This window comes from Triturus cristatus, chromosome 11 (genome assembly GCF_964204655.1).
Source record: "Triturus cristatus chromosome 11, aTriCri1.1, whole genome shotgun sequence".
Classification (NCBI taxonomy): Eukaryota; Metazoa; Chordata; class Amphibia; order Caudata; family Salamandridae; genus Triturus; species Triturus cristatus.
Window position 1 is genome coordinate 407,140,286 of NC_140594.1, and position 13,051 is coordinate 407,153,336.

Below are 13,051 nucleotides of genomic sequence, written 5' to 3' on the forward strand. Positions count from 1 at the left end.
AACGATGGAAGAGATAGCACTATGGCAGGAAAGCACAGCAAGTTTGGGAGAGGATGGGTGTTGGATGGATAACTCAGAAAAAAGAGATGGATGTTACCAGATGCATATGTCCTCCCTGTAGTCACTATGGTGCATAGGCCAGCCCACATTAGCGCAAAGGGCATTTGTAGTTTACTAGACCCTGTAGGGCAGAATGAAAACATTCCCAAGACCGCTGCTCATTTGGTTAAATACTGTATGGGCTGCATGATGTATAATCCTGGTAAAGGTACCCCTACACCCCCTGGTAATTTTGCACCTCCATCTTTCCCTTTTGAGGTCCTTCAGATGGATTTCATTGAACTGGAGTGAGTCAACAATCTGAAATATGTGTTAGTGGTTGTTTGTGCCTGCAGTAAATGGGTTGAGGCTTACCCCACGAAAGACAACACAGCCATGGTGACTACGAAGGCACTCCTAAAGGCGTTCTTCCCTTGTTTCAGTTTTCCCTGTTTGATTTGGAGTGATAATGGCAGCTATTTCAATCCAAAGTTATTCAGTTAGTGTGTGAAGGCCTTCATGTCAAACTGAAATTTCATGCTGCACACCACCCCAGTCAGCAGGCTTAGTTGAGAAGTACAATGGTACTCTCAAACTGAAATTGGCAAAAATTCAGGAGAGCACAGGGTTACAGTGACCAGATGCTTTACCATTAGCCCTTTTGTCTACGAGAGTCACGGCTCACTCTAGGACAGGACTGTCCCCCTACGAGGTCGTGGTTGGGTGCCCAGCAAACGTTTGGGGCGTTCCGCGACCTCAAACGTTTTCAGAAATTGAATACCCTCTGTTGGTAATTACCTATATGAGTTAACTAAATATCTGTGTTCTATTCACTAACAGATCCTAGACACCCTTCCGCCAGCACCTGAGGGGCCAGGACACAATATTCAGCCCGGTGACTACATCCTGGTGAGGTATTACCAGAGGAAAGGAAGTTTGGAGCCGCAGTGGAAGGGGCCCCTGCAAGTTCTCCTTGCCACCGGCACAGCTGTGAAGGCCGCCGGCCAAAAGAACTAGATTCATACTAATCACTGCAGCTGAGTGCCTTTACCTCTGCCTTATGATCAATGGGTTCCTGATGGCATCGGGGACTCGGAGGGGGAGCAGGTGCCCCATTTTGCTCCCTTCTCGGATGCCCTGCTATCGTGGACCCAAACGGCGAAAGAGAATGATGCAGTGTTGGATGCAGCAGTGCCCCCTGAGGTCCGAGCTATTCAGGAGCCCAGTTCCATTGGCCAACCTGTGCTTGAGTCCCAGCCCATTGGCCCCTCAGTGTCTGAGCCCATTTTTCCAGACCCGTCTGTGCCTGGAGTAGCTAGGTACAATCTGCGCCCCAACGGAGGAACAGTGCACTAAAGGAAAAGTCAGATTAGCAGGGACGGACTCGATAAGTTAGGCTGCAGTAGAATAGGGAGAGGCGAAATTGGTGCATTGTTCTGACAATGGACAGGATACATAGAGCGTGCTCCCCTGGAAGGGGTACCTCATCCTGAGCGAGGTGGGATTTCTTCAGAAGAGCTGGGATCGCCTAGCTCCACCGCCGGTGCTCAACAGCGCCAACATTGATGAACAATATGAGTTTACCAGTGAGGCTCAGAAGGACACTGGGAACATTTGCCCCTTCTTGTTTTCTTGTCATCTGCTCCATTGCATTTCCTTTCCTCTGGTTATAATGTATCCATTTGGTCGCCCTATTATTGAGGAGGAACAGCCATTTGCAGCACCACATTTTGGGTGGAATGAGCCTGTTTGGTCCAGTTGGTCCACAAAGAGTAAAATAGTTTTTGTGGTGATTGTTCTGATTTTACTGATAGCAGTACTTGGTATAGTATGGTTTCTTGAAGAGAAATACCCCGTGCATTTTCTGATTGGTACAACGCCTGTTCCCCCCGAACACATGTTTGTTACTTTGGCCTCTCATAAAGGTGAACACCGAAAGACATACATAGATAATGTGTTTTTGCAAGTGCTCCACCAAGCCCATGATACATCTAATGTTACAAATTGTTGGATATGTGGACTGCTCCCTTCAGATACACATAAGAATGATAGCCTGTTAACGTTGCTCTTGTCTTGGAGCTGCGAGGGTTGGTTTGAATTGTTCTCTATGGTATACATTCATTATTATTCTCGTACTCTGAATATGAAATCTGCCGATTATCACAAAGTATTAGAATATATACGTGTCCACCAAGGATTTACTCCGGGAGAGCAAGGGACACCTGATACACTGTCCCCGACAGCTTGCATGAACGTATTTGAGAGAGAGAAAAATGTAACATGGCTTCAAAATGAAATGTTGGATTTCCAGGGGTTTAATGTCACTGAATACTTTCGCTCTTTTCAAATGCGCACTATTACTCAGGATGAGGCCATGCCGGTGTCAGTAGTCAACACAACAGCTGGTTTTTGTGTTCAAGGGTTTGGGAAGGTGAAAGTGGGTGAGAGTAATTGCAACTATACATTTACGTTGAGCACGAGTAGTAGCCCGCCTTTGCTCCCACCGCATAATATCTACTATGTTTGTGGATCTCAAGCTTATGTTTGGCTTCCTAGGGGATGGTCAGGTGTATGTTACCTATCTTTCCTTCTTCCTCCAGTGTACATAGCACTGCCCAATTATCATAAGGATCATCGATTACAGCGTAGGAGTGCCCATCTGTTCCGGATTAGAAGGGTAATTAATACAGAAGATATAGATCAGACAGACACTACTCTGCAGCAGAGATATGAAGGGTATCATACCCTTTTGGGGCCCTATGTCCAATAGCTTTTTTATTCATCAGCTCACCAGAATTGTAGAGGGGGTCATTAATACCACTGCAGAGATTTTGACCAATGCCACAGCTGAGCTCCAGGCTACAAGGCTTGTTGCTCTACAGAACAGGATGGTGTTAGAAGTCATCCTTGCTGACCGCGGAGGAGCCTGTCACATCATTAGCAGAAGTTGCTGCGTGTACATACCAGATCACACCCCTAATGTATATGCTGCTATACAGACGTTGCATAGGCTTGCCTCGGACATCCACCAAGAGAATGGTACTTGTACTCTTTCTGGTTGCTTCTTGGGTCTACTGACATCCTGAGGGTGGAAGATCTTTATCTTTCAGTTAGCAATTGCGGGTATCATTTTCACATGTTGCCTATGCATACATTGCCTTCCTGCTTGTTGTGCTTACTGTGTTGGAAAATTGACACCCACACTAAAGACCCCAATCCTCAGGGGAGAGGAGTTGGCCTAATGGCTAGAGCAGCCGACCTCTAATCTGGTTCGAGTCTCGTCAATGACGCTGAACATCCTGTGATTCTGGGCAAATCACTTAATCTCCCCTTCCATAACAAAAATTAATGTGACCTCATGTAATGCAACTGGTGCTATGTAAAGCGCTCTGATACCCGAGTCGGGTCAAGTTCACGCTATATAAAACTTTGTAAAAAATAAATAAATATTTTTTTTTTTAAATACACGATACTAAGCCTACGGCTATGATGATGCAGGCTGTCCAAGACCTAATGTCAATTGATGAAGGTATTTTTGAATATTGTTAATGTGTGTATGAGCATGTAATAGTAGTCTTCCTAATTTGCAAGAAGATATTTGTTTCCCAACACTAGACAAAATTGTTAACAAATGCTAAAAGGAGGGTCTGTTGGACTGGAAATGCGTCTGGTCGACTCCTTCTAGCATTGTGCGGTTTAAGTTTGCATTTGCGGCACCGTTTTGTATTCAGCTGCCATTCTGTGCCATGATCGAAACTAAGCTTCGGCCTCATACTGTCTGCCTCAGCAAAAAGCAGCCTTGATTGTTTCTCTTTATTTCTCCAAGGTTGAGCTTCACTGCACCAATGAATAGCTTGTTCTGTCAATGCATACCTTTCCCATTAGATAAGCCTGTTCCCACTCTCAGAGAGACGGTAACGGGCAGAGTAACCTTGAATGTAAAATAATGTGTGCCCGATCCAAGGATCGTAGCTCATCCTTCTGTACCTCCTTTGTTCACCAGCTCCCAGACTTGAAAACTCCTGTATGGGCGGGTCTTCAGGGGTATTGGAAATGTACTTTATACTTTGCTATGTGGTCTAAGGTCAGTTCCTCTGCAGCAATCTGAGGAGGCTGGTTAGCCCAGACTCGAGCGTATACTAATAAAATATTTTTTGTTTGTATTCACTACTGTCTGGCCGACTCTTCATTTGTATGGAAGGCTGAGAGGTAGTCACGAGTGACCCGGTTGGCCCTAATTGGGTCACTTCCTTCACTTCTCATTTTTTGGGGGGCAGTTTTTATAGCACAAAAATCCGATTGGCCGCACTCTGCTAGTCCTACCAGCGTGTTACCCCAAAGAATTGTGGTCCATGAAGTAGCGTCGGCGGGTACGCCTATGCCAAAAGTTTAAAATGAAAATGAGTGTCGCGTTAGCCATCCCTGGACACGTGTTTCGAGGTAGTTGCCTCTCATCAGCAGGGAGTAGGTGTGTGTGTAGGGTTGCTGCGTAGGCTGCCAAAAAATATTCTCAGGTAAAGTACCACTCAAGGCGCGCAGGTGCGTAGCCATGGGCTCGTCAGCCCCACCGGCTCAAGGGAGCCTGAATATAAACAAAAATCCGATTGCCCGCACTCTGCTAGTCCTACCAGCGTGTTACCCCAAAGAATTGTGGTCCATGAAGTAGCGTCGGCGGGTACGCCTATGCCAAAAGTTTAAAATGAAAATGAGTGTCGCGTTAGCCATCCCAGGACACGTGTTTCGAGGTATTTGCCTCTCGTCAGCAGGGAGTAGGTGTGTGAGTAGGGTTGCTGCGTAGGCTGCCAAAAAATATTCTCAGGTAAAGTACCACTCAAGGCATGCAGGTGCGTAGCCATGGGCTCGTCAGCCCCACCGGCTCAAGGGAGCCTGAATATAAACAAAAATCGATTGGCCGCACTCTGCTAGTCCTACCAGCGTGTTACCCCAAAGAATTGTGGTCCATGAAGTAGCGTCGGCGGGTACGCCTATGCCAAAAGTTTAAAATGAAAATGAGTGTCGCGTTAGCCATCCCTGGACACGTGTTTCGAGGTAGTTGCCTCTCGTCAGCAGGGAGTAGGTGTGTGTGTAGGGTTGCTGCGTAGGCTGCCAAAAAATATTCTCAGGTAAAGTACCACTCAAGGCGCGCATGTGCGAGCCATGGGCTCGTCAGCCCCACCGGCTCAAGGGAGCCTGAATATAAACAAAAATCCGATTGGCCGCACTCTGCTAGTCCTACCAGCGTGTTGCCCCAAAGAATTGTGGTCCATGAAGTAGCGTCGGCGGGTACACCTATGCCAAAAGTTTAAAATGAAAATGAGTGTCGCGTTAGCCATCCCTGGACACGTGTTTCGAGGTAGTTGCCTCTCGTCAGCAGGGAGTAGGTGTGTGTGTAGGGTTGCTGCGTAGGCTGCCAAAAAATATTCTCAGGTAAAGTACCGCTCAAGGCGCGCAGGTGCGTAGCCATGGGCTCGTCAGCCCCACCGGCTCAAGGGAGCCTGAATATAAACAAAAATCCGATTGCCCGCACTCTGCTAGTCCTACCAGCGTGTTACCCCAAAGAATTGTGGTCCATGAAGTAGCGTCGGCGGGTACGCCTATGCCAAAAGTTTAAAATGAAAATGAGTGTCGCGTTAGCCATCCCTGGACACGTGTTTCGAGGTAGTTGCCTCTCGGCAGCAGGGAGTAGGTGTGTGTGTAGGGTTGCTGCGTAGGCTTTCCTTGGGGTAACACGCTGGTAGGACGAGCAGAGTGCGGCCAATCGGATTTTTGTTTATAGCACAAACTCAACCCAAAGGTATCGAAGAACTTTACATTAGCACCAGTTTCATTACAGATGGACGCATTAATTTTAAGGCACAGAGAGATTAAGGGCCTAACTATGAGTGTGGCAGTACGAGGACCACCAGAATAGAGGGGCATGGCGGTGACGGTCCAGCCACCGCCGCACCAGCAGTCTGACTGCCACTGAACTGGCACAGCTACCTGGGATACACAGTTCCCTGGTGGTGGTGCAGAGGTCTCGGGCCGCAATAGGCTTGGTGGGACCGCTGCGGTCCCGCAAAACATTTCACTAGTATCCTCTCTGCCACAGTTTTCATGGCGGTTCCTCCTCTATGAAAACTGTGGCGGAGAGGAAACAACGAGGGCCCTACAGGACACCCTTGTGCCTCTTGGCCCAGGGGTGCTTGCAGGGAGGCACAATACTTGCCTCCCTATGTGCATGCGCCATACGCCACAGTTCCTGCACCTCATGGACTTTACAGTCCATGCCGTGCAGGAACTGTTTTTGGCACTCCCTTTGCGGTGCCCATTTTTAGAGGCACTGCCATGGGAATTCCAAAAAAGCCTGGCAGACATAAGGAAACTCATAATCTGGTGGGTGGCATAAACACGGGTTTGGCGGTGCGGGAGAATGGGCCTCTGGCATGGCGGTCTTCTTCCGCACCAAGCTCGTAAATTCCCTGAGTGATTTGCCCAGAATGACGGGACGTTCAGCCTCCCGCTGAGAATTGAACCCGGTTACCTAGCTTCAAAGTCGGCCGCTCTAGCCGTCACACCACATTCTTTCATTGGTCTTGGTCCATTCAATCAAAGCACCTGCTAAGTTTCTCTCCCTCAAAGCAATCCATGCTGATTATTTGATACCAGTGAGGTTATAACTTGATTAAGCCAGTTTACTTAAATCTTGGCATATCCTTTTATGTCCACACCGAGAACTTGCACAATATGATGCAGTGGAATTTTTAGGTCAGACAGGCTCTAAAAAATAATTTTGGCCAAATTACACGATGAAGGAAGTGGGCGCTTTTCTAAATATGATTGCCAACTGGGAAAAGCATTGCAGTCAAAGGGTCTGTATATGGTGTATCTGAAATGGGAGAGGATCCACCCTAGCAACTTTAGTCAGGGGAGGCCTGAAATATTATTTTGGGCTTCCTTCTGATTAGAGATCAAATTAATGAATTTGCTTGTGAATCATGCAAGTTGAATAAATCCTTTAATTTTATGAAGATATTTGTCCAGGTAAGAGGTATGTAGTACCACTTCTTGCAGAAGTGTTCAAAGTTAGAGATATGCCTTTTACACATGGGTGTAAGGGGTTCAATTGTACCAGCACTGGAGTGTGATCTGATAAATGCAAATCAGTTATTTTATTGAAGTTTGGAATTTTAAATGATGTCTACATGGATAATAACAGCATTTCATTAATATGGTACATACTCAATACAAATTTAAAAACAGTTAAAAAATGTAAAAACTCTTTGACAAAACATTTCATTAGGTGGAAGAAACGACAAATGATGGACTTCAGCCGCTGCTCGAACATTATATTTTAAAAACAAAGACCTCAGATATTGGCGACATTGAAGAAGCAATGCTGAACAGACAAATAATACATGACTAAAATCCTGTATACCATGGTTACAAAGGTTACATATATGATTCTTATTCAATTACTGGGTAGTGCTTTTAGAGGTAGACTATTCAAACATAATAATGACCAAAAACGTCTAATACCATAATCAGGGTTCCAATCAAGTATTACTGTGGTTTCTCACGACGCAAGAGGCCTTTATAACATCAATTTTCCCACAAAATGAACAATCTAACCTTAGTATTGAGTTACTCAACGCATGGTTTATTAATATTTTTAACTGCCAATCTGACCAAGAGCACTGAAATTCCTGATTAAGCTCGAAGAGACATAACACATCAGTGAAATTCCAATAAAAGGTAGAATTTGATTTTTTTATTTCAAAGATTTAATTACACTTAAAACTCCTTAGTGAATTTGCATCACTCCTTACCAGCCAGTATCCCCATGATACCACTGCCGCCAGACCATGTGCAAAAGCACTTGTTAACCCAAATTCTAATCTTAGTGCTTCGATAGCAGCTAGAGATTTGAAATTACATTGTTTCCTCAATATTTGGCTTTTGCATTTTGTTTAAAAATCCCCATTTTACGTTAGCTGTTGTTTCTATTGCTTTTAACAAGGTTGGAGGCATTTTTGCCAGAAAAACAGAAAGAAAATGAACAAAAAGCCTTCAGCGTTTTAAAATGCCCGTAGGCCATTGGATTGTGTAGTGGCCTTACAAGAGCTATGGTATATGTGTTTATTATTGCTCAAGTTACTGGACATCATTTTTCTCAAATAGGAATACTACTTTCCTACCTCTAATTTCCCTTTAACAAGATACCAACAGTGATTTCGAAGTTTCCGTAGTTTTTTCTCCCGAAAATTTAAACTTTACTTTTGGATACATTCATTTTCAGGAAATGGGAACACATAAACTTCTATAAGGATGACAAATAAAGATTTAGGCCTCTTGGAGTTACATCGAAAACAACAATGTCGTCAACATAAAGCAGGCCCAGTAGGTGACGGCTCCCAGTTCTCGGTGGATGCCCAAAACTGCTACATAGGTGAAAGGTAAGTCAGCTTTATAAGGAGAATATATGTCGTTACTACGCATTCCGTTGCAACACATGCCTTTACCACGCATGCGTTACAACGGAATGTTTTTTCTTCGCATTGCCCTTACCTCGATTTTGCCTTTACCCCGCTTTTTCTTTTTGGGGGGGAGACCCCCCCAAGCCCCCTTTCTTCTTTTTTTTTCCTTTTTCTTAGGTCTTCGCCGACACTAAAGAAGGACTGACACTTTTTTTTCGGATGAGGAAGACGTTTTTCCGTGATGACGTTGCTTGCGTGGTAAAGACGTTGTTTTTTTTTTTTCGTCCTCATCTATGTCATGACTGCAAAGGGCAAGCTGTACAAGCAAGACAACGCGGGCTTATGAGATAGAAGGCAAGCAGACTCAGTGATAAAACTGGTAAGGGATGGCGGCTGATCGAGGAGGGCCCAGCCCTAAAGCAATAGCCAATATCATGTACAGCCCGGAGCCAAGTTGTTAAGCCGGCAACTGCCAATGCTGCCAGAACTGACCATTTAGGCAGGTAGAAGCTACGTAAAGTAGCAAAATGATTGTGTCATGGCTGGTAAAGACGTTGTTGAAGCAATACGCGTTGTGAAGACGTTTACGAGGTAAGTGTACCGTTGTAAACGTAACGCGTAGAAAATGCTTCGTGGTAAAGGCTGTTTCCCATATAAGGAAAATAATATGGGGGCAAGCAGACAACCCTGTTTTAAGCAATTTTTGGTAGAAATTACAGATGGCAGTCCCTGGTCCCCCCCCCCCATAACCATAACCTGACACCAAGTGGATGAATGTAGGGCAGTAGCTAAGTGAAGCAAAGTATCTGCCATAACAAGTGTTTCTGTAACTTGTTTTTGCACAGGGATGGATGGTCGCCTCTACTGAATGCCATGGAAAAGAATATAAAAGTTGCACGGACTGGGAGACCTTTACAATTAGAGCATTGCGATATTATCCAATGTGCAGTGTTTTTTCCTAAACCCAGTTTGTTCTACAGGGATTTTCACAAATATTTTACCAACTAAGTCTGAGACAGCAATTTGCCAATAGTTATTGGGCTGATTCGGAGATCCCTTTTCATGCACAGGAACTATAACACTCACAGTTGAGGATGAAGGGATTGCACAGTGATGATAACAGTATTTAAGGGCAGGAGCTATAAACCGCGACCAGAGCATGGCCTTCGCTTTCATCACAGTAATGGGCATTTCATCCAAGCCCGTCCCACCGAAGGGTCCCATAGTTTGGATAAAGTCCTCGAGGGAGGATGCAATAGTGTATATAACTGAGGATTCAAAGGAAAAAAACATTACCCTTTACACAACTCCTTACCATGATTAACTGCATATAATTTAGTAATGTAATTAATCCATTGCCCTTCTCACTCTATTCCCACAGAATACAGCGATAATCTCCCAGAATTCTCTTACGGCATTACACGAATCTGCCTTACTTAGGACAACCCATTATAGGCAACATTTTAATCTATGTCTTCTCCTTTTAGGAGGCCTTTTAATTTTCCCTTTTAAACTGTGAATGATGTGAATTGTCTTCTAATTAACTCTTTTATCTCCCTATTTAGGTGTTTTTGAGAGTATCTAAATTCATAGATACCCTCTCCGTGGTTTTGCTCATAATTACTCTTTTAATGTACTATTAATAGCAAGCCCTCATAAGGTGCTCTACAGTTCACATTAGGTTAGAGAGCTAGGGCGGCAGCACTATTGATATATGTTTTAAGCTGATTCCCACAAGGTAGTGTTCAATTAGTTTTTCATCTTTCTTCTCCAGGTTATAGTCTCTGTGGGAAGGTAAAGACCCACGGGCAGTCTCTGTGAGGTATGAGAGTCTCAAAAAGATTGGTGACTGACTAAAATTATCCCTATTGGTGTGATATGCAGATTCCTCTTCACTCTAGAAGACAAGATCCTAGTCAGTAAACCTCCATCAGGTTTACAAAATGTCCTGTTTATCTGTCAATAGCTCCCACCCGACTGCAAAATAGGATTGATTTCCTTAAATAGGGTAGATTTCCCCTAAAACACCTTCTTTAGCTACCTTTGTCCCTGATTGGAACAGTCCATGGTTATCCTGCCCCCTTTCTCCACACTGCCTGTTTTCAATAGATGAGGGTGGATGGAGGAAGGTGATGGCACACCCCCTATGAGAAAACACTGCCACTCCTCTGCACCAAGGAAGAAAAGGAAAAAACCTGTAGGACAATGGTAACCTGCTTAGTGGCCTCCTCATGTATGTGTGTGTATATAGTATTTCTATATTTCGAACCTAGCCAAAATCCAGAGGAGCACTGTACAGGATGAGAGACAAGCATAAAGTCACTGAATGATAGGAGAGGCAGCTGGGTTGTGGACAGCTAATTCATTTAATATGGCATATTTTGAAGAACTGATGCAATTGAAGCAAGATGTTTCTTCCGTGGGCTGGTTCCCGACCTGCCTGTTTTTGCTCCAGCTCCCACCAAGGGTGCCAGCATATGAAGAGGTGTCTGCTTTCTGGCTCAAGGTCGCTATGCAGATGTATGAGGAACAACGCACTAGAAGAGAATGTTTTGGAGCTGACTCCAAATTCCACCTAATTAAACCACCATCCCAACCATAGGAGTCAGGGTATCCTTAAAAGTGTGACAGTTCACTGGCAGTGGTTTTGTGGCATGAATAACCCTAGATCTGATTGTGAGTTGCATAAAAGTGCCACAGTGACAGAGTGCAAAGGCCTTATAATTTTACAGATGCTCAACCTAATGACAAAGAGCTGCAAAGGAAGCACTAAGAACACAATGCATACTGTGATTGATAAAAATACCATGGTAGCTAGTTGCTACTCTATCAGTGGCTGTAACACACATAGCAATGTGTTTTACCTATTTGAAGCCTTTAGAATAAGCCTGTGTTGCCGAACTTTACTCAGTGGTTGAAGCTGATATAAGTCATTGCTACTAGAAAAGAAGTGACTGAAATTGACGCATAGCTTTCAAACCACATCCAACAGCTCAGGGATTCTCATACAGTTGATGGGAAGCGTCCCCCCAAGCAGATTGTATAGGTATATGATATAAATGTATCATCTCGCCCTGAGTGGTCATGGCTAGGGGTGTATGAAGTTGTTCTTTGACTCATAAACTTGAATCTTTTTTCTAATATTCAGGACCTCTGTGTTAAACCTGGCATCCTTGGCATGATTTCTCCCTAACATTTTGCCTTCAGACCCCCTGTTTTTGCTGACTTTGGGATTGCTTTATTCTGCACTTTGAAAGTGTTTGCACTTTTTCTTTTGCTTTACTAACTACAGTTTGTATAGATTGTCATTAGGTACTTGCTGATATGGTTTGTTTTTATTCTACATGCAGTGTTATTTATGGTGTTGCTTGCACTTGTCTGTAATACGTGTGCCTTAAATCTTGTTTTTAGCATTGTTTACACTACAGGCATGATAAATTCAGACAAACGTCTGCATCAATGTTCTGAAGTATCCAAACAGTTTTCTTCCTCAGCCTTGTTTGCCTGCCAGTTTTTCAATGCTTACTAATAAAGACCTGATGGTAGAAATTGAAATTGCTTGCACAGTTCACATTATTATCATGCACAACCCTGGAGAGTCGCTAGTGTGTGACATGCAGATAGTTCACCATTTCTCTTGACTTTCGCAGGATACTGAGTTATATCTTGTGTACTTCTCATGTATATGGTCAGTCGAGTTTTTATGGAATTGCAGGTTTGGGTTTGTCTTTCAAAGTTTCAAGTTATTGTCCATTAATGTCAATTTTATTTCAGACCCTTCATAGTTGTTCTTTGTTCTTCAGCCATAGGCAGTCCCTGAGACAATAGGATTGCTGCTTGGCATTTTTCTGATTGCTGCCTCAGTTAAATAATCTGCTTTTGACATTATTGTTACAAATGGCGTAGCTTGTATGCTAAGAGTATTTCCCATTTTCTCATTAACACTTAGAGAAATACAATATAGAGGCATTTCATTAAATGTTGGAGGTTTCAAATCAAAATATACTAGATTTCTGGGTGGTAGGGCAAAGTGGTAGGTAGGTGGTGGGCCGAGCCACCGGGAGGGGGCGCCCCTCCATGTGCTTTGCAGGGGGGCCCCCTCAAGTTTTGTTACGCCACTGCTGAGGAGGGCTGAGGGCGGCCTGGCCTGCAGCAATAATTTAAATTATGGTGTGGCCAGTGACGGACGGTCCGGGTCCCGACTCCCGGGACCTTCTTAATATCTGGCGTGGCTGGGACGGTCCTGGCCTGGGATCGGATGCCTCACGTCAAGTCACACGCACTTTGAATTGTGCTCCAGTCCGACATGCGCATGATAATGGACCAGGCCAGCCCCACCCACCCTGAAGACTGTGCATACGTCAAGACTGTAAACTGCGCGCCGCGCGCCCTCCATTTAATTAATGAGAGCCTCAGAGGCCTGGCCTGGGCCTTGCGCATGCGCAGTTGAACTTGCGCACCATTTTCAAGAGCCTCTGAGGCCCTGCCGGTGCCCGGCCCTGCGCACTATTTAATTTATGAAGGGGGGCGTACTGCGCATCATCATGATGAAGAGG